A 21,443-nucleotide genomic window follows, 5' to 3' on the forward strand; every position below is an offset into this window, starting at 1 on the left:
GCAGGTTCGAATCCTGCCTCGGGCATGGATGTGTGTGATGTCCTTAGGTTAGTTAGGTTTAAGTAGTTCTAAGTTCTAGGGGACTTATGACCACAGCAGTTGAGTCCCATAGTGCTCAGAGCCATTTGAGCCATTCGCCCGCTATTGACTCTAAACTTTCTTTGAATGACTCCTGAACTGTCATGGCAAAACTGGGTTGCCGATAAAAGCACCCAACAATTATCTTGGTTTCACCTCCACCTGTTACACGCAGTCAGATAACTTCACTGTCACACTCAAGCTCGACCTCAGTACATGAAATATTTATTTCAACTGCAATGAACACTTCCCCTCCTATGGCCTCTAATCTGTTCCACGTCTCCCTAAATTTCTCAGTGCTTTCCACTTCAGGTTTCAGCCAGCTCTCAGTCCCAAGAATAATTTGAGCGCGAGAACTTTCCAGGAGGGTAGTATATTCAGAAACTTTACGAGGAATACTTCGACAGTTTACTGATAACATTACGACAGTTGATCTGTCTTTATTATGAACGCCGTTTGATTTCCCTTGCTGCATATCGGCTGGCGGGTGTTCATCAGAGACCCTCAAACTACCGTCTAGCCTAAAAAATCCCACCATATGCACTTTACAGGTACTCTGCTAACTGAGTAGCAGCTTCCTTTGTGTAGTGAACCCCTGACCTACCAAGGGGAATCCTACACGATAATGCAGGTCTAGAAATCTGCAGCGAAGACCATCACAGAGTCGACAAAGCCTTTGGTTGGGACCCTCCACTCGGCTTCAAACGAAGGACGCCGATCAACTCTGGGAACAATGCTGCAAGTTGTGAGCTCTGCTTGCATTTTGCGCGTGAGGTCGCCAGTCTTCACCACCTCCGCCAGCCACCTGTACGAACTGAGGATCGCCTCGGAACCCATAACTAGTAAACTCCTACCCCCTGCGTGCCCGGACCCTGCAGAAGGAGCGGCCACCTACCCACTCACAGGCTGAATAGGCGAAGTCAGGCGGGTAGTCTCCACTTGGCCTTACGCCTCGAGCGATGCGAACGCGTTACCACTTGCCACCCACCCTGCTGTGTGGTCGGATACAGCGCGTCGGGTTTTTCTTAATCATATTTTCACTACGTAGTTTTTCTTTCAAAAATCGTGTACAGTCGCAGTCTCTGTATTGTTGTGCTCTGATTGTCGCGCTGCTAGTAAGTAGTGTGAAAATGGCTGAGACTGCTGCCTTCTCTGTAGCGAAACACGCACTTGAAACACCGTTAGGAAGTGGCGAAAACTAGTTATTCCTAACGTTTTTAGAAGTTTACAGAAAAAAATCAACTTTGAACTTTCTATGTCGATCTGTATTTACTAAAGATAAGGACCTGTTGAATATGGGATGTTTAGCTGAGACGGTATCGTTGCACAATTTAAGCCTCGCTCTGGTCATCCTATTTTTTCGTTGAAGCTGGAGTACCTACATCTTTTAACTGTAAAATTCATCAAATATATGCTAATTAACATATCAAATTATCACTTTATAAAAATACACGTCTTCTTGTTTTTAATTACATACTGCACGCGAAAGTCCAGTTTTTGTTGCAAATATACATTCTCAATTAGCGATATTTTATAAAAGATTTTTAACAATGGTTATTCAAATCATGAAAACATATCAAAGTAAATTTTTACGACAAAAATAACAAATCAGATACTCTTCATACGCTTTATACCACAGATGTGTTCTGACACGAGCCGGAGTGATACGCGACATGGAAACATGGGCAACAACAATTTTTACAACATAGAGCATACCATTCAATTTTACAGTTGCCCCCGTACCACTGCAACACAGAACTGCTATGGAGCCAAGTTAAGGGATTTTTCGAGAGAATTTACAAGACATTTAAGCTGCTGGGCGTACTGGAATTAATGCACGAAAGTTTCTCAAACGTCACTGCTCAGTGCTGGCATGAACAGAACGGCATATCATAAAACAGAAAATGTGGCACTTGATTGGCGCCGGCAAGGGTGGCCGAGTGGTTCTAGGCGCTGCAGTCTGGAACCGCGCGACCGCTGCTGTCGCAGGTTCGAATCCTTCCTCGGGCATGGATGTGTCTGATGTCCTTAGGTTAGTTACGTTTCAGTAGTTCTGAGTTCTAGGGGACTGATGACCTCAGAAGTTAAGTCCCATAGTGCTCAAAACCATTTTGAACTTGATTGGCTTCGTAAATTCCTTTGTTGATCTACTCATTACTAGTGTAGCAGATCACTGTTGCGCTACTGAAATGTGTTTTTCGGATTCGGATAAGGAAGTAATTGAAAGAATATCAGTCGACTGATTGTACGTAATGCCTTCAGTGGCTTCAGAATTTATCTATACGGTGAAGTGCGTGCAAATAAGCTTTTGTGTCACACGTACCTAGCTCAGAACAATTTCCATGTATTTAAATTAGGAGTTTTCATCTACCATACTATGTTAGTTAAGAACGAGAGCAAGTTATGCTTTCCGTCTGGTTCCCTGAGAAGCGTGCGGTCTTGCTAGAGTTTTGCTGAATATTGTTTCATTCTCTTTAAAAATTAAATGACATTCAAAGCTTTATTATTTCTTTGCTCGTCTCTTTTTACGCCGTAACTGCAACTTCTCACATCATTGCAGGTTAGATGGACCAGCTTACTAGCCAGTGCTGTCCAAGTAAAGTACGCTGGTGAAGCTGTTGTCCAGTATTATCAAATGGTTCAAATAACTCTAAGCACTATGGGACTTAACATCTGAGGTCATCAGTCCCATAGACTTAGAACTACTTAAACCTAACTAAACTAAGGACATCACACACATCCATGCCCGAGGCAGGATTCGAAACTACAACCGTAGCAGCAGAGCGGTTCCGGACTGAACTGCCTAGAACCGCTCGGCCAGAGCGGCAAGCCCAGTACTATCGCTAAGTCGATGTAAGCGTAAAGTACAGCATAAAACGTATCCTTATAACGTACCTGACTGTACTCAAGTCAACCTGGCTTTCGCTCCAAGTGAAACGAAATCCAGTGAGATTCCAGCAAACGCTGGAGAACACACGGTGTAATGTTTTCATTAGGTTTATTTTTATGATCGACGCGGTACAACTGGTAGATAGAAGTACAGAAATGTATCATGCTTGGAACACTTGTAGCTAAGACGCAGAGCAACCAAACATGCTGAAGCAATTTTATCCCTCTACCCTGAAAAAAGTATTCCTTGAAATTTCCGACCTGCAGCGTATGTTATTAAGAATTTAAGGATGTATTTTTAATGGTTATCATGGTGGCTAATTATCGATTTATATTTCTTATTTTTATCTTTATATGTGATGGGGAAGCCATTTCTGCGCTAGCCTGTTCACCCCTACATAACTGCTGCAAGGCGTATCCCTCCATACATTCTTCAAAAATCAAACTGTCAATTCCTTGATGCCTCATGATGTGTCCTACTAACCGAGACTTTATTTTAGTCAGGTAGTGCCGCTAATTTCTTGTTTATCCAACTGAAATAAGTACTTCTTCATTAGTTCTTCGCTCCACCAGTCTAATCTTCAGTAGTCTTCTATAGCAAAAAATGGTTCAAATGGCTCTGAGCACAATGGGACTTAATTTCTGAGGTCATCAGTCCCCTAGAACTTATAACTACTTAAACCTAACTAACCTAAGGACATCACACACATCCATGCCCGAGGCAGGATTCGAACCTGTGACCGTAGCGGTCCCGCGGTTCCAGACTGTAGCGCCTAGAACCGCTCGGCCACTTCAGCCGGCTCTTCTATAGCACCACATATCAAAAGGAGCCGTTCTTTTCTTGTCTGATTTATTTATATTCCAGTGCAAGGACACATAAAAATAGCACTCCGTCTTCAGGCCACAAGTGGCTCATCGAGACCATCCGACCGCCGTGTCATCCTCCGCTAAGGATGCAGATAAGAGGGTCATGTGGTCAGCACGCCACTCTCCCGGTCGTCATGATGATTGTCTGTGACCAGTGGCGCTACTATTCGGCGGAGTAGCTCCTCAGTTGGTATGACGAGGTTGAGTGCACCTGAAAAATGGCAACAGCGCATGGCGGCCCAGAAGGTCACCCATCCAAGTGCCAGCCACGCCCGACAGCGCTTAACTTCGGAGATCTGACGGGAACCGGTGTATCCACTGCGGCAACGCCATTGCCGCCAGGACACATGCCAAACAAATATCTTCAGAAAAGACATTGTAACGTTTTAATATTATTCGATATTAACAAATTCATGTTTTTTTTCCGGAAACACTTTTCTTGCTGTTATCAGTTTGCATTTAATATTCTCTTTACTTTGGTCATCATCACTTATATTCTTGCCCAGATAGCAAAACCAGTGTAGCACTTTTGGTGTGTCATTTACCAATCTAGCTTCGTCACTGTCAACGTTCGGCTGCGCTATATTATCCTTAGTTTACTTTTGTTCATGTTCATTTTATAACCTCTTTGTAATAAATTTTTTCATTCACCCAGTTGCTCTTCCAAGTCCTCTGCCAGGTCTGAGAGAATTCGTGTAACTAGCTAATATCAAAGCTTTCCCTTTGATCGTCAATTCCTTTAATGTCCTTCACTGTCACTCGATGTACGGGGTGATTATAATGAAACTTAACGCTTGCTGAAGTAGCAAGTGTAGACGGAATACTTTTTAAAGTATGGAGAACCGATATCGTAGGAATGATGTTTAAACTGTGCGCTGCAAGATATGCCTTGTTAGTATTGTCAATATATGAACTGCCGTTAGGTGCCAGCAATGGTGTGGCGACATAGGGTTGAAACACAACATACAATCATGACTTATTTTTAACTGTACATAATCTGGCAAGATAAAAGAAGTATAACAGTATCTTCGTTAATTGTAAATAACTGCCCTATTCCAAGGGCATAAAAGAGATTTAATTAAAAGTAAAACTATTGTCCCAAAAATCAAGCATTTTGATTGGACGCTGCGCCTGGCGTGCTCCGTGGTGACGTGTACAACAGGAGAGGGGAAACAGGCTGTAACTAGGATTTACTAAAGTAGAGGTGCTTAAGCAATGGACGCAGATGTAATATTACAATTGTGCTGTTCTCAAAGGGGTGTAGCGTTTCATTGCACTCTATTAAGTCATCTCTGAAATAATCAAGTCTTGAATGCAAGAATTTCTGGGCTTATGATGCTGTGAAGTTTCATGAGCCATGGCTGCTGCTTGTACAATGGCGCTTGAAAGCGTCGTGTTGGTCGGTGTTTAATAATTTCTCAGAGTCATGAAGATGTAGTGTGAGATCATTGTCCACACAAATTTTGACGACTCAACGACGACGAAAGACTTTCAGTTTGTTTAGTTGGATTGGGGGTTGTTTGGGGGAGGAGACCAACCAGCGAGGTCATCGGTCTCATCGGATTAGGGTAGGACGGGGAAGGAAGATGGACGTGCGCTTTCAAAGGACCTATCCCGACATTTGCCTGTAGCGATTTAGCGAAATCACGGAAAACCTAAACCAGGGTGGCGGGACGCGGGATTGAACCGTCGTCCTCCCGAATGCGAGTCCAGTGTGCTAAACACTGCACCATCTCACTCCGTCAGTTTGTTTAGTACTTGTAAAAACTGCGTCCTAGTTGTATTAGTGAAAGTATGGATTCGTAAACAATTTACATATTACAGTTCGCCGGCCAGTGTGGCCGAGCGGTTCTAGGCGCTACAGTCTGGAACCGCGCGACCGCTGCGGTCGCAGGTTCGAATCCTGCCTCGGGCATGGATGTGTGTGATGTCCTTAGGTTAGTTAGGTTTAAGTAGTTCTAAGTTCTAGGGGCCTAATGACCTCAGCAGTTAAGTCCCATAGTGCTCAGAGCCATTTGAACATATTACAGTTCATTTTTAATAGTGACATGAATTTGCTTTCACTTACCGAACAGAGCTCTGTCATCTATGCTGTGTCATTCATTGCAAGTAATAACTTAGGTTAAAATTACGATATTAGGAATCGTATTCACATTTTCAGAAACATGAGAATTTCAAAGTTGATTGCTTTGGATTCATTTACTAATTTAAAAGTACAAATTTTGCTTATCAGTTAATTTAAACTGGTTAAAAACTAAGCTACGTGCACTAATCACCATTGGTTTTTTATTTTGCTGATTTCAGTTATGCTGAAAGAAAGTACACAATCCAAGTAATAATTTTCAATAATCACTCATCCAAAAGTTCTAAAGAAGGCTGACCAAAATTACAAACAATTTTACTTGCAACCATCTTGAAGTTTTGAGTAACAGAATTAATTCACAGCAGATTTTAGAATTAACACACTTTTATTGCCTCTTTCATAGCTTGGCACCTTATGAACCTAGTCATAATGTTTATTTCAGAGAGGTTTAATAAAGTGAGTCCAAACATCTTTTCTCCTGTGCCTGCAAAGAGGAGCTGTAGGACTATCGAATATAACAGCGGTGTCAAAACGACGCTGAAGGTAGGCTATGTTAAGTTCAAGGCAGTGATTTTGTAATAGTGTTGAAATATACGATCCAGTCCCTATATCGCCAATTACTTTGGAATCATTAGTCGATCGCCTTTATTGTCTTACAGCAATCCAGTTAGAGCACACTTACATTAAATCAGAAAACAGTGATAATAATATCGTTAATTGCCCAATAACAACAATACAAATACTCTCACTGAGTGATAGGGTACAGCTTTTACGTCTGCTAAAAGTTGTATGGAGTGTAGCCATGTATGGAAGTGAGACATGGACGATAACTAGTTTGGACAAGAAGAGAATAGAAGCTTTCGAAATGCGGTGCTACAGAAGAATGCTGAAGATAAGGTGGGTAGATCACGTAACTAATGAGGAGGTATTGAATAGGATTGAGGAGAAGAGAAGTTTGTGGCACAACTTGACCAGAAGAAGGGATCGGTTGGTAGGACATGTTCTGAGGCATCGAGGGATCACAAATTTAGCATTGGAGGGCAGCGTGGAGGGTAAAAATCGTAGAGGGAGACCAAGAGATGAATACACTAAGCAGATTCAGAAGGATGTAGGTTGCAGTAGGTACTGGGAGATGAAGAAGCTTGCACAGGATAGAGTAGCATGGAGAGCTGCATCAAACCAGTCTCAGGACTGAAGACCACAACAACAACGAAAGTTGTTGCAAAGACAGAAGTTGCGATCTGTTTCATAGCCAAGGTCGCGCACCACAGGCACGAAGATCCTTATGAACCTCATTTTTTAGAACTTCGTATTTCCTCCTTCCTGCTTAATTTGCTGTGTTTTATATTGTCTTCTTTTGTCAGTTAAATTTACTATCTCATGTTTATTCAAAGATTTATACTGAGCCTTAACTATTTTCATGGTTGATCCTCTGCCTGTCTTCACATTTCTTCCTTCAAAACTACCCAACCGACTTCTGTTTCGGTCAACGGTTGCCTAAAGTTGTCAATGAAACTCACAACAGTCTCTGGTTCTTTCGGTTTACCCAGGTCGGAACTCCTTAATTACCTACCTTTTTGCAATTTCTTCGGTTTTAATCTGTATTACTTAACCAATAGATTATCAATCTGGATTTCCCATTGTTCAATAGATTATCAAACTACTTTGCAATGTAGTACTTCATAGCTTCGAAGTGTGCAATGAGATATATTTATTTACGCCATCAGCTGCACTGCCTAAACCAGTACCATAAGTGTCAATAAAGTTTATACAGCAGCTAATGATGTACATAAAAATACGTTTTCATTAAATAGAAAATTATGGTTAATCATCTATTCCTGTAACTTTTTCGTAGTTTGAAATATTGCTCGAATTCTCTTCCTAGCCATTACCTAATCTGAACCATCGAGTATTTCCAGTTCCCTCCCACGTACAAGACCCAATTCCATGATTCGTAAACCATGTATTACCAATGATTACATTGAGTTTCGTCAAAAGGCTTCCCTTATCATTCCTCTCACCCAATCAATGTTCTTGTTTTCTCTTATGGTTTTATTTTTCCTGCGTCTGCCTTCGTAGCTGAGTGGTCTGCACAACTGCCTGAATGCTGCGGACGTTGGTTCAATTCCTGGTAGTGTCAGAGATATTTTTGTTGTGGAAAGGTTCGACCGATCAGTATCGGTTCCAAGTTCAAGAACCCTGACAGCCACCGGGGAAGTGGTGTGCTGATTAGATGCCCCTCCATTCTGATCTACATCTAAACTCTGCAAAACATTGTGAAGTGCGTGGTTAAGGGTACGTTCCACCATACCAGTTACAGTTTTTCCCGTTCCATTCCGCATGGAACGCAGGAAGAATGTTTGTTTAAATGCCCCCGTGCATGCTATAATTAATCTAATCTTGTCCTCACGTTCTCTGAGGAAGTGATACGTAAGGCGTGGTAGTATTTCCTAGAGTCAGCATTTAAAACTGAATCTAGAAACTTTGTAACTAGGCTTTCGCGGGATTGTTTACGTCTATCTTAAAGAGTCTGCCAATTCAGTTTCTTCAGCATCTCTGTGACTGTCCCATACAAAACAAATAAACCTGTCGCCATTGTTCCTGGCCTTTTGTGTATACGTCCAACATCTCTTCTTAGTCCTATAAGGCATGGGTCAAACACACTTAAGTAATACTCTAGGATGGTTCGCACGAATGATTTGTAAGCAAATCTCCTTTGTAGACTGCATTTCCCAAGTCAATATAATCATTCCATTTCATATCCCTACAAGGTTCATAGGATTTTAAGTTTCTTAGTTTTGGGAAGTGCAAAATCTTACATTCGTGAGCATTGAAAGCTAGCTGAAAATCTCTATACCATTTTGAAATCTTAACAAGTTCTGACTGAATATTTACGCAGCTTCTTTCAGACTACTTCCTTATAGATAACTCCATTGTCTGCAAAACAATTATTAATATTATTCGCAAGGTCATTAATATGCAACGTGAACGGCAAGGCACCCAACGCACTTCCATGCGTCACACCCGAAGTATATCAGACGATGACTTTTCATTCAAGATAAGAAGGTGCGTCCTCCCTATCAATAAATCCTGGCTCCAGTCACAAATTTTGCTTGATGACCGCTATGATCATACTTCTAATAATGAGCGTAGATGTGCTACAGAGACAAATAGTTTAAGGAAATCAAGCAACACTGCATCTAACCGTCTGCCTTGATCCAAAACGTTCAGTATGTCGTATGAGAGAGGTGCGAGTTGGATTTCACATGATCGATGTTACTGGAATCCATTTTGGGTGGCATGGAGGAGATCACTGTGTTCGAGACACCTCATTATGTTTGAGCTCCGAATATGTTCGAACATTCTACAACGAAGCCACGTCAAGGATATTGGAAGCTAGTTCGTGGGTTACTTCTACCACTCTTTTTGTAAACGGTTGTAACATACGATTGCTTCCAACCACTGGGCACGGTTATTTGTTTGAGGGGCTAACTCAGCCGCAATTTCAATATAGAACCAGATAGGCTTTCCATAGAATCCTGGACCTTCTTTCAGTTTTAATGATTTCTGCTGTTTCTCAACGCCAATGACAGTAATATCTATTAAGACACAAAGAAATTAATGACATTAGCTGCCAGTGGTTATTGATTTAAGTCAAGGGGGAAAGTTGAAAATCTGTGCCATATCAGAATTCGAACCCAGGTCTCTTGCTCACAGGGCATATGCACTGACCATTGCGCCATCCGGACACAGTGATCTTTGCAACTCCACAGACTACTCTAGTATACCTCCTGTAAGACTCAAATTCTCATCTTATCCATACACTACTGATGTAGTGCCTCTTGCCCATTCTCATCATTACTCGCACCGTTTAGCCGATTCCCGTAAAAAGAGTTCGAGTATGGTGTGCATCCTCTCTGATCAACTGGTTGTCCTCGCCTTAGTTGTACATGTCGTTTCTGTTCTTTCGGACACATATGATTAAGGCGAGGGCGACCAACTAATAGTTACAGTGCAGATGCACACTACGCTCGAACTCTTACGGGAGTCGGCGAAATGCCGCAAATAATGAGGATAAATGGGCGAGGGCACAACGTCGGTTGCGTGTGGATAAGTCGAGAATTTGGATCAGATGGCAGGCGAGCTAGGGAGTTCATGCAGTTGCAATGACTCTGTCTGGATGGAGCAGTGGCCAGCGCGTCTGCCTCATGAGCAAACCACCTGGTCCAGATCCCAATCAGGCACAAATTTTCAAGTTTACCCGTTGATTTAAATCAATGCCCTCTGGCAGCTGATGTCATCAATTTCTGTGTGTCTTGAGTTAAGCTTTTCATCTTTTACTCGGCTGCCCTCAGTCTTAGTTTCTGTCTCGTCCATGAGTGTCTCGACACTACCTTTGGTGCCACTAGCAGCCTCTACATACGACCAGAATTTCTTTGGGTTCTGTGAAAAATCATTGGACAGATTTCTGCTACAGTAGTCACTGAATGTTTTACGCATTGCTTTTTTGGTAGTGTGCATTCTGTATCTACCTATCTATAACCCTATGCTCTGTTTTGCACCTATTACGCAGCTGTTACTGTTTTTATTTTTCAGAAGTTTCTTTATAGTGACCGTATACCATGGAAGATCTGCCTTATCATGAACTCTTCTGCTGGGTACATTTCCAGCGCTTGAGACATAGCTCCTCTACATGCTTCTCTCATGTACTAAGAGTTTCAGTTTCCTCATTTAGTTATGACGCTATTGTTTTCCTTTTGCTCTAGTTACTGAACATACACGTCTTTCTACTTGTTTTAGTTGCTCTTTGTATTTTGGTAATCACTCTTGGCACAACCAGCTCTGCGTCACTGATAGCAGTTTCGATGTGAACATTCTCAAAAATGGGAGGTCCGTTCGTTGCCATTTTTTCTTAAGTATTTCTATGATGGGCGGGGTTACGTATAATCTGTTCTAGATAGTTTTAGAGAAGGCGCTCAGTAAGTTTCACTGGAAGTCTTGTCATGTCTCCCTCTAATAAAACTGTAATTTATCCAATTGATTGTTGGATGATTAATGTCTCGACCGATGTTAACAGTATGATTAGGGAACTTACTTACAATCTAGCTGAGATTTTGTCTAAAGTTTTCTGAGAGGGGAGTCTGGTGGTCGATAGAAGGATTCAGTTACAATTTTATGCCCTCCTCTGGTAGTGAGTCTTGGCCAGACAACCTCGTATGCAGCTTCAATTTTTGTATCGGAGGATTTGAGTGTCTCGTCTACTGCGACAAATACACCTTCTTTTCCCGTTAGCCTACCCTTTCTTTGTACATACACATTGGTTTTCAGGAGTGTTACAAATTCTGGCTGCTTGCTGTAAATGCTTCGGCAGTTAACTAATAGCATTTAAGTACTTTCGTCTGTTGGAGACATTCCTTCGGATCTTATATATATATTTCTGGGTCTCCTAAAAATATCGTTATCTGGACAGGATAGAGAATTTAAATTTTTTTAAAAAAAGCTGTAGGATAGCCATTTAGGGGTCGTACGACACAATACCGCAATCGATGACACCACTGGCAGAGGATGACACGTCAGCTGGTCAGACTTGATTGGCTTATCTAGGGCCATAATGCGAAACTTTTAGCTTTCACCTCTTCCTACTATCCATTTCGTGCCGCACATTTCAGCCGAATTTTCGCCTTCCTTAACGACATCTACATTGACACTTCGGAAGCAACCTTACGGTGCGTGGCGGAGAATACTTTGTTTCCACATCAGTCCCCATCTCCCGTCCCCTTTCCCGTTTCAGTCACGATTGATTCATGGGAAGAACGATTGTTGGTAAGCGTCAGTGTGAGCTCAAATCTCTCTAATACCCTATACTATATTCGCGAGATGAATGGAGGAGGAAGCAATATATTGGTTGATTCTTCTTGGAACTAAATTTTAATAGTAAAGCAGAACGTGTTTTTTTGCATCGTCTGCCATTAGAGTTGCCTGAGCATCTCCGTGATGCTTTTGCACTTTCTCAGTGAATCTGTAACGAAACGTGCTGCGTTCTTTGGACGTTTGCGGTTTCCTGTATCAATCCTATCTTGTACAGATCCCAGACTGACGAACATTATTTAGGTACTGGTCCTAAGAAGATTTCGTACGCTACCTTCTTTGCAGGTGGGAGTATATTTCATGAGAGTTCTTCCAATGAATCTGTCTAGCATCCGCTGTACGTACTATTAGTTTTTTGTGGTTGTTCCATTTTAAATCGCTCCGTATGCATAACCCTACCTCCATTTCGGTGCAATTTTCTAGCGTTGCGACTTCCCCGTATACAACAGCATCATCCTTTAAAAGCCTCATGGAACTTTCGACCTTATCTACTACGTATTTAAATTATACTAGTGTATCACCCGCTGCTTCGCTCGCGTAGACTGTATGGCCTGCACATTTTTTTTTCTTTAAACGAATTTTTAAGTTGTTCACTAATTTCAACTATTTCTATACATCTCAAGCTGATTAAGGCCACATGACCATGATCTTTCGCGCCGTGGATCCTCATCCGAGAAACCTAGCGCTGACGACCACGACACTAGAGTCGGCATGGCTCCACATCCCTGTCAGTAACCTCCAGAACCTCTGTGACTATCTTCCTGCACGTGCCGCAGCGGTTCGCGCTGTAAAAGGTAGTTATTTACGCTTTTGATAGGTGGTCACTTCCACGTGACTGGGCAGTGTATGTTGCGACCCCAATAGGGGTCAAATTTTCAAAAATTCTGGAACACTTATTTCTGTATGATTCTTCAGTTTCTTCCGGAGAATTTGTTGCTCAAATAGTCCACGGGTGTGCCGATCTCGTATCTGTTTATTTCTGACCGGGAAACCAAAAACCTATTTTCGTAGATATAGTTTCAAATTTGCCTTAATAGCAACATAGTTTCAATAAGCTTTTCAATCTCAATTTCACCCCTGAGGTGTGGAATTTCGAAAAATTCCTTCTTTATACGATGCCTACAGCATAAGATCGACACCCTTCCCAAATTTCAATTTTCTGTCCTTAGCGGTTTGCGCTGGGCAATATTGATTCACTGAGTGAGTCAATCATTCAGCCAGGACATTGCCTTTTATATAGAGACATTGTTAAAAGAAATGTCTTATAACATTCTCTTGGTGATGATGTTTGGATTGTGGGGCGCTCAACTGCGGTTTTATCAGCGCCAGTACAAATTCCCAACCTTTGCTGAGTCCAATCGCGCCACTTTCATGAATGATGATGAAATGATTAGGACAGCACAAACACGCAGTTACCTCGAGGCAGGGGAAAATCCCTGACCCCACCGGGAATCGAACCCGGGACCCCGTGCTCGGGAAGCGAGAACGCGACCGCGAGACCACAAGCTTCGGACAACATTCCCTTTGGGTAGTTACTTTTACGTCTGATGATATCTCTTCAGTGAGAATAACATGCTGTGTTCTGTTTGCTTGAAACGATTCAGTCCAATTACACATCTGGTCTGATATTCCGTACGCTCGTATGTTTTTTTTTTTTTTTTTTCCTTAGGCGGCAGCTTGGAACTGTAGCGAAGTCAAGGAGCACGGCCCTGGTATCTGTTGTTTTTGGGTCGCTTCGACGAGCAGAGTTAGCTGGGTTTCAAACGCTCGGTGATTTCCGCACAGGAGATTTTCGCTCGCCAGATATGTCAAAACACACGAGCGTAAAACACTATGCAAAATTCTACAACAGACCAACGTCAGAGATGTAGCGCTATAAATTTCGGAATAATTTCTTTCGTCTCACCAAACTTTCTTCAAATATTTCCTCACAATTTCGTTATTTTAACTATTACCATGGTTCTATACGCAGATCGTAGACAGATTGTAGAACAAGGACCATCTTTAAAATTTTTTTATAGTTTTGTGAGTACGTGATTTTCAGAATAAATGTCAGTGAAACTGGTTAGCGGAACTGCATTTATAAATGAATTTGTACTTTACACTTTTTCTACATTTTAAACATCTTGACTACATTCGTTTCGGACTATATTTACAAGAGTTGCTAATAATCTGTTCCTTGATCGCAATAAATCCACAAAACGTGCTTTATATTTCAACTTCATAGTCTATATCACACATAAAATTAATCTAGCAGGTACAATACGAACACTTAATACATCATCCTTTTTCTACATTTGGGTCCACAGCCGCTGCGAATTTTTTGGGGGAGCTTGTTTTCCCGCGCAAGCTGTTTTCGTTTATGCCATAATAGCTTTGTTTCACACTTTTGCTGTTACTTAATTTTGTACCCTTGGCATTTCCAAGCTGTCTCTGTTATTGGTGTCAGGCTGAAAACTGTATTCACATAATACACTCCTGGAAATGGAAAAAGGAACACATTGACACGGGTGTGTCAGACTCACCATACTTGCTCCGGACACTGCGAGAGGGCTGTACAAGCAATGATCACACGCACGGCAGAGCGGACACACCAGGAACCGCGGTGTTGGCCGTCGAATGGCGCTAGCTGCGCAGCATTTGTGCACCGCCGCCGTCAGTGTCAGCCAGTTTGCCGTGGCATACGGAGCTCCATCGCAGTCTTTAACACTGGTAGCATGCCGCGACAGCGTGGACGTGAACCGTATGTGCAGTTGACGGACTTTGAGCGAGGGCGTATAGTGGGCATGCGGGAGGCCGGGTGGACGTACCGCCGAATTGCTCAACACGTGGGGCGTGAGGTCTCCACAGTACATCGATGTTGTCGCCAGTGGTCGGCGGAAGGTGCACGTGCCCGTCGACCTGGGACCGGACCGCAGCGACGCACGGATGCACGCCAAGACCGTAGGATCCTACGCAGTGTCGTAGGGGACCGCACCGCCACTTCCCAGCAAATTAGGGACACTGTTGCTCCTCGGGGATCGGCGAGGACCATTCGCAACCGTCTCCATGAAGCTGGGCTACGGTCCCACACACCGTTAGGCCGTCTTCCGCTCACGCCCCAACATCGTGCAGCCCGCCTCCAGTGGTGTCGCGACAGGCGTGAATGGAGGGACGAATGGAGACGTGTCGTCTTCAGCGATGAGAGTCGCTTCTGCCTTGGTGCCAATGATGGTCGTATGCGTGTTTGGCGCCGTGCAGGTGAGCGCCACAATCAGGACTGCATACGACCGAGGCACACAGGGCCAACACCCGGCATCATGGTGTGGGGAGCGATCTCCTACACTGGCCGTACACCACTGGTGATCGTCGAGGGGACACTGAATAGTGCACGGTACATCCAAACCGTCATCGAAACCATCGTTCTACCATTCCTAGACCGGCAAGGGAACTTGCTGTTCCAACAGGACAATGCACGTCCGCATGTTATCCGTGCCACCCACCGTGCTCTAGAAAGTGTAAGTCAACTACCCTGGCCAGCAAGATCTCCGGATCTGTCCCCCATTGAGCATGTTTGGGACTGGATGAAGCGTCGTCTCACGCGGTCTGCACGTCCAGCACGAACGCTGGTCCAACTGAGGCGCCAGGTGGAAATGGCATGGCAAGCCGTTCCACAGGACTACATCCAGCATCTCTACGATCGTCTCCATGGGAGAATAGCAGCCTGCATTGCTGCGAAAGGTGGATATACACTGTACTAGTGCCGACATTGTGCATGCTCTGTTGCCTGTGTCTATGTGCCTGTGGTTCTGTCAGTGTGATCATGTGATGTATCTGACCCCAGGAATGTGTCAATAAAGTTTCCCCTTCCTGGGACAATGAATTCACGGTGTTCTTATTTCAATTTCCAGGAGTGTATATTATCTTCTAATAATTTGTGTGGCGTTCTTAACAAAGTTACTTTTGGTTATGATAGTAACAGGCACTTTACGAACCATTCTGTTCGTCGGATCGCTTTTAACTTGGGGTGTACAGGATATGCTAATAGTTGTTCAATTTTCTTTTGTTATTCTACAGCGTCCGCAACAACTGTAGCATCCTCCTTATCTACTTTCGTCTTCATTATGTTTTCGTTTCTCTTGAAGCCGTCAGGAACATTTCTCTTTCCGGTTCCAGTATCTTGCTGTTGGGTAGCTTCGATTTCCGTAGAATTCTCTACACATCTTGACTTACTTCTTGGAATGGCACCTTTGGAAGAGAAAATCTTGATGCTCTGGTGACACTTATAATTTATTCAACGAGAATCCTCGTAAATGTAGTTGCGAAATTCAGACCTTTGCCTAGAGCGAGACGGCTGTTCCATCGAGTTTCTCTGACGAAAAGTTCACCACTACTTATTTTGGATCTAACATGGCTTCTTCGTGTACTTTTTCCGTCAGATTCTCTAAATTCTCTTTTCGTTTGATGAAACTGAAATCTTATAATATTGCTTGGTGATCAAACGTTATTCTGTCCACTTTATCCCAGTCTTGAGGTGAGAGAGTTGTCTCCAGTGAAAATGCAAATCAATTAAAACAAAGCTGACATTATTCAAGTCCCTGTATATTTGATGGATCCCTTCACGAAGAAGGGCTTGACGTGTCCTTCGATAGGTCCTCCAGTCTGCACATGGAAACTACACTCCTGGAAATTGAAATAAGAACACCGTGAATTCATTGTCCCAGGAAGGGGAAACTTTATTGACACATTCCTGGGGTCAGATACATCACATGATCACACTGACAGAACCACAGGCACATAGACACAGGCAACAGAGCATGCACAATGTCGGCACTAGTACAGTGTATATCCACCTTTCGCAGCAATGCAGGCTGCTATTCTCCCATGGAGACGATCGTAGAGATGCTGGATGTAGTCCTGTGGAACGGCTTGCCATGCCATTTCCACCTGGCGCCTAAGTTGGACCAGCGTTCGTGCTGGACGTGCAGACCGCGTGAGACGACGCTTCATCCAGTCCCAAACATGCTCAATGGGGGACAGATCCGGAGATCTTGCTGGCCAGGGTAGTTGACTTACACCTTCTAGAGCACGTTGGGTGGCACGGGATACATGCGGACGTGCATTGTCCTGTTGGAACGGCAAGTTCCCTTGCCGGTCTAGGAATGGTAGAACGATGGGTTCGATGACGTTTTGGATGTACCGTGCACTATTCAGTGTCCCCTCGACGATCACCAGTGGTGTACGGCCAGTGTAGGAGATCGCTCCCCACTGGTGTTGGCCCTGTGTGCCTCGGTCGTATGCAGTCCTGATTGTGGCGCTCACCTGCACGGCGCCAAACACGCATACGACCATCATTGGCACCAAGGCAGAAGCGACTCTCATCGCTGAAGACGACACGTCTCCATTCGTCCCTCCATTCACGCCTGTCGCGACACCACTGGAGGCGGGCTGCACGATGTTGGGGCATGAGCGGAAGACGGCCTAACGGTGTGCGGGACCGTAGCCCAGCTTCATGGAGACGGTTGCGAATGGTCCTCGCCGATACCCCAGGAGCAACAGTGTCCCTAATTTGCTGGGAAGTGGCGGAGCGGTCCCCTACGGTACTGCGTAGGATCCTACGGTCTTGGCGTGCATCCGTGCGTCGCTGCGGTCCGGTCCCAGGTCGACGGGCACGTGCACCTTCCGCCGACCACTGGCGACAACATCGATGTACTGTGGAGACCTCACGCCCCACGTGTTGAGCAATTCGGCGGTACGTCCACCCGGCCTCCCGCGTGCCCACTATACGCCCTCGCTCAAAGTCCGTCAACTGCACATACGGTTCACGTCCACGCTGTCGCGGCATGCTACCAGTGTTAAAGACTGCGATGGAGCTCCGTATGCCACGGCAAACTGGCTGACACTGACGGTGGCGGTGCACAAATGCTGCGCAGCTAGCGCCCTTCGACGGCCAACACCGCGGTTCCTGGTGTGTCCGCTGCGCCGTGCGTGTGATCATTGCTTGTACAGCCCTCTCGCAGTGTCCGGAGTAAGTATGGTGGGTCTGACACACCGGTGTCAATGTGTTCTTTTTTTCCATTTCCAGGAGTGTATTTCTGACGAAGCTGGGGTTAACGTCATTATCGCGTATTATAATCCGACGGTGGTCGCAACATACACTGCCCAGTCACGTGGAAGTGACCACCTATCAAGAGCGTAAATAACTACCTTTTACAGCGGGAACCGCTGCGGCACGTGCAGGAAGATAGTCACTGAGGTTCTGGAGGTTACTGACAGGGATGTGGAGCCATGCCGACTCCAGTGTCGTGGTCGCCAGCGCTAGATTTCTCGGATGAGGATCCACGACGCGAAGAGCCCGATCGAAGTGGTCCCACAGGTTCTCGATTAGGTTTCCATCTGGGGAATTTGATGGCTAGGGTAGAGCGGTGGACGCATCGTGGTGTTCTTCGAACCTTGCACGTACACCGTGAGCTGTGTGACACGTTGCATTGTCTTGCTGGTAGACGCTCTTGTGCCGAGCAGAAACGAACTGCGTGTAATGGTGGACACGGTCCACAATGATACATGGCAAGGACACATGCATGGTTGTATTGGTCCACAGTGCCTTCCAGAATGACGAGATCAGCCAGGGAATGCCACGAAAACATTCGCTAGAGCATAACGTTGATTACTAGGTTTCACGTCTTACGTGCTATTGGCCGTCTGACCGAAGGAGCACGAAACGTGATTCATCTGAAAAGACCACTTGTCACCACGCAGTTTACTGTCGCAAGAATTAACATTTTTAACACAATGTTGTAACTTTTACTGCAATATGAGAAACACAGTTAAATAAACTAGCAGTTCCAGAAAAGAACTTTAACTCTATGTAGAATTGTAATAACTGTAAAGAAAAAAATTCAGTTCTTTTGGCAATTATGCAGAAATTTGTAGATCTTTACTAATTTTTCGGCTCCTTTGCCTCCTAAATTACTTTTTAAATTTGACCACACAAGCCGCTTGGTGGTGAGTTTCATCGGCATAAAAAAACACAGTGGTAGGAAAATAATCAGAATGAGCAATCCTAAAAGACGTAACACTTGCAATCCACTCCGAATGCTTCTCTATGAGCCAGTTTGGTGCACTGTCTTCGTGTTCAGCAATTAATCTTCGTCCTCTGTATCTTAGACCTAAAATATTAGCAATATGGTCAAAGAGTTTTAGTGCTTGTTTCTTTCGTTTTTTTTCTCCTTTTTAGGGGGTTCCATATCAGCTCTTTCTAAAAGATCAGTCCATAGTTCGATAGCTTGTGCAATTTTTGTGCTGTCTGCTCGGAGAAGGTCCAGGCCTCTACGAGTCTCTGACAGCAGGGAGTTCTTCAGCGTCTTCTGTTACAATTACTACATATTGAAAGTAATTATCAATAAAAGTTCGTCGACAATCACGCTGAGAATTCCATTTAGTAGAATGTGGGAGCTGCGGGTTAAGACAATTCTTTTCTTTTAACCAACTAAGCGTTTGATGGTGGTTCCGAATATACTTCTGAATATTACCAATAAATGAAGCAGTAAATGAAGCAGGCAAAAAGGAATACAAACATCTCAAAAATGAGATCGTCAGGAAGTGCAAAATGGCTAAGCAGGGATGGCTAGAGGACAAATGTAAGGATGTAGAGGCTTATCTCACTAGGGGTAAGATAGATACTGCCTACAGGAAAATTAAAGAGACCTTTGGAGAAAAGAGAAACAGTTGTATGAATATCAAGAGCTCAGATGGAAACCCAGTTCTAACCAAAGAAGGGAAAGCAGAAAGATGGAAGGGGTATATAGTGGGTCTATGCAAGGGCGATCTACTTGAGGACAATATTATAGAAATGGAAGAGAATGTAAATGAAGATGAAATGGGAGATACGATACTGCGAGAAGAGTTGGACAGAGCACTGAAAGACCTGAGCCGAAAGAAGGCCCCGGCAGTAGACAACATTCCATTAGAACTACTGACGGCCTTGGGAGAGCCAGTCCTGACAAAACTCTACCATCTGGTGAGGAAGATGTATGAGACAGGCGAAGTACCCTCACACTTCAAGAAGAATATAATAATTCCAATCCCAAAGAAAGCAGGTGTTGACAGATGTGAAAATTGCCGAACTATCAGTTTAATAAGTCACAGCTGCAAAATACTAACACGAGTTCTTTACAGACGAATGGAAAAACTGGCAGAAGCCGACATCGGGGAAGATCAGTTTGGATTCCGTAGAAATATTGGAACACGTGAGGCAATACTGACTTATCTTAGAAGAAAGATTAAGGAAAGGCAAACCTACGTTTCTAGCATTTGTAGACTTAGAGAAAGCTTTTGACAATGTTGACTGGAATACTCTCTTCCAAATCCTAAAGGTGGCGGGGGTAAAATACAGGGAGCGAAAGGCTATTTACAACTTGTACAGAAACCAGATGGCAGTTATAAGAGTCGAGGGGCATGAAAGGGAAGCAGCGGTTGGGAAGGAGTGAGACGGGGTTGTAGCCTCTCCCCAATGTTATTCAATCTGTATATTGAGCAAGCAATAAAGGAAACAAAAGAAAAATTCGGAGTAGGTATTAAAATCCATGGAGAAGAAATAAAAACTTTGAGGTTCGCCGATGACATTGTAATTCTGTCAGAGACAGCAAAGGATTTGGAAGAGCAGTTGAATGGAATGAACAGTGTCTTGAAAGGAGGATATAAGATGAACATCAACAAAAGCAAAACGAGGATAATGGAATGCAGTCGAATTAAGTCGGGTGATGCTGAGGGAATTAGATTAGGAAATGAGACACTTAAAGTAGTAAAGGAGTTTTGCTATTTGGGGAGCAAAATAACTGATGATGGTCGAAGTAGAGAAGATATAAAATGTAGACTGGCAATGGCAATGAAAGAGTTTCTGAAGAAGAGAAATTTGTTAACATCGAGTATAGATTTAAGTGTCAGGAAGTCATTTCTGAAAGTATTTGTATGGAGTGTAGCCATGTATGGAAGTGAAACATGGACGATAAGTAGTTTGGACTGGAAGAGAATAGAAGCTTTCGAAATGTGGTGCTACAGAAGAATACTGAAGATTAGATGGGTAGATCACATAACTAATGAGGAGGTATTGAATAGAATTGCGGAGAAGAGGAGTTTGTGGCACAACGTGACGAGAAGAAGGGACCGGTTGGTAGGACATGTTCTGAGGCATCAAGGGATCACAAATTTAGCATTGGAGGGGAGCGTGGAGGGTAAAAATCGTAGAGGGAGACCAAGAGATGAATACATTAAGCAGATTCAGAAGGATGTAGGTTGCATTAGGTACTGGGAGATGAAGAAGCTTTCACATAATAGAGTAGCATGGAGAGCTGCATCAAACCAGTCTCAAGACTGAAGACCACAATAACAATAACATTACCAATATGATTTATTTCACTCGTAGCTATTACTTCTTCGAGTAGGTTGGCGTAATGAGCCGAAGAACCATATGTTTACACGTCAGGCAGGTCATCTTTTGATAACTGTCTCATTTTTATCATTTTGCTTTCATTGTCAGTACAAACAGAAAATTTATTTTCTGAAAATTATGTTCGCTCATTTTAATTCAATTTTTCAAAGACTCTGCACAATATTTAGCTGTCTTAGCAATCAGATGCTTTTAATAGAAATAGTTTTTGGTCTGTATGGATACTGAGTG

The 21,443-nt window shown here is 43.7% G+C and overlaps 1 pseudogene; it reads right to left on the minus strand.

Moving 5' to 3' along the window:
- Positions 1 to 4,053: 4,053 nt before the first annotated feature.
- Positions 4,054 to 4,171, minus strand: LOC126177331 (5S ribosomal RNA; annotated as a pseudogene).
- Between the last annotated feature and the right edge of the window lie 17,272 nt (positions 4,172 to 21,443).

The sequence above is a fragment of the Schistocerca cancellata genome, chromosome 3 (genome assembly GCF_023864275.1).
Source record: "Schistocerca cancellata isolate TAMUIC-IGC-003103 chromosome 3, iqSchCanc2.1, whole genome shotgun sequence".
Taxonomy (NCBI): Eukaryota; Metazoa; Arthropoda; class Insecta; order Orthoptera; family Acrididae; genus Schistocerca; species Schistocerca cancellata.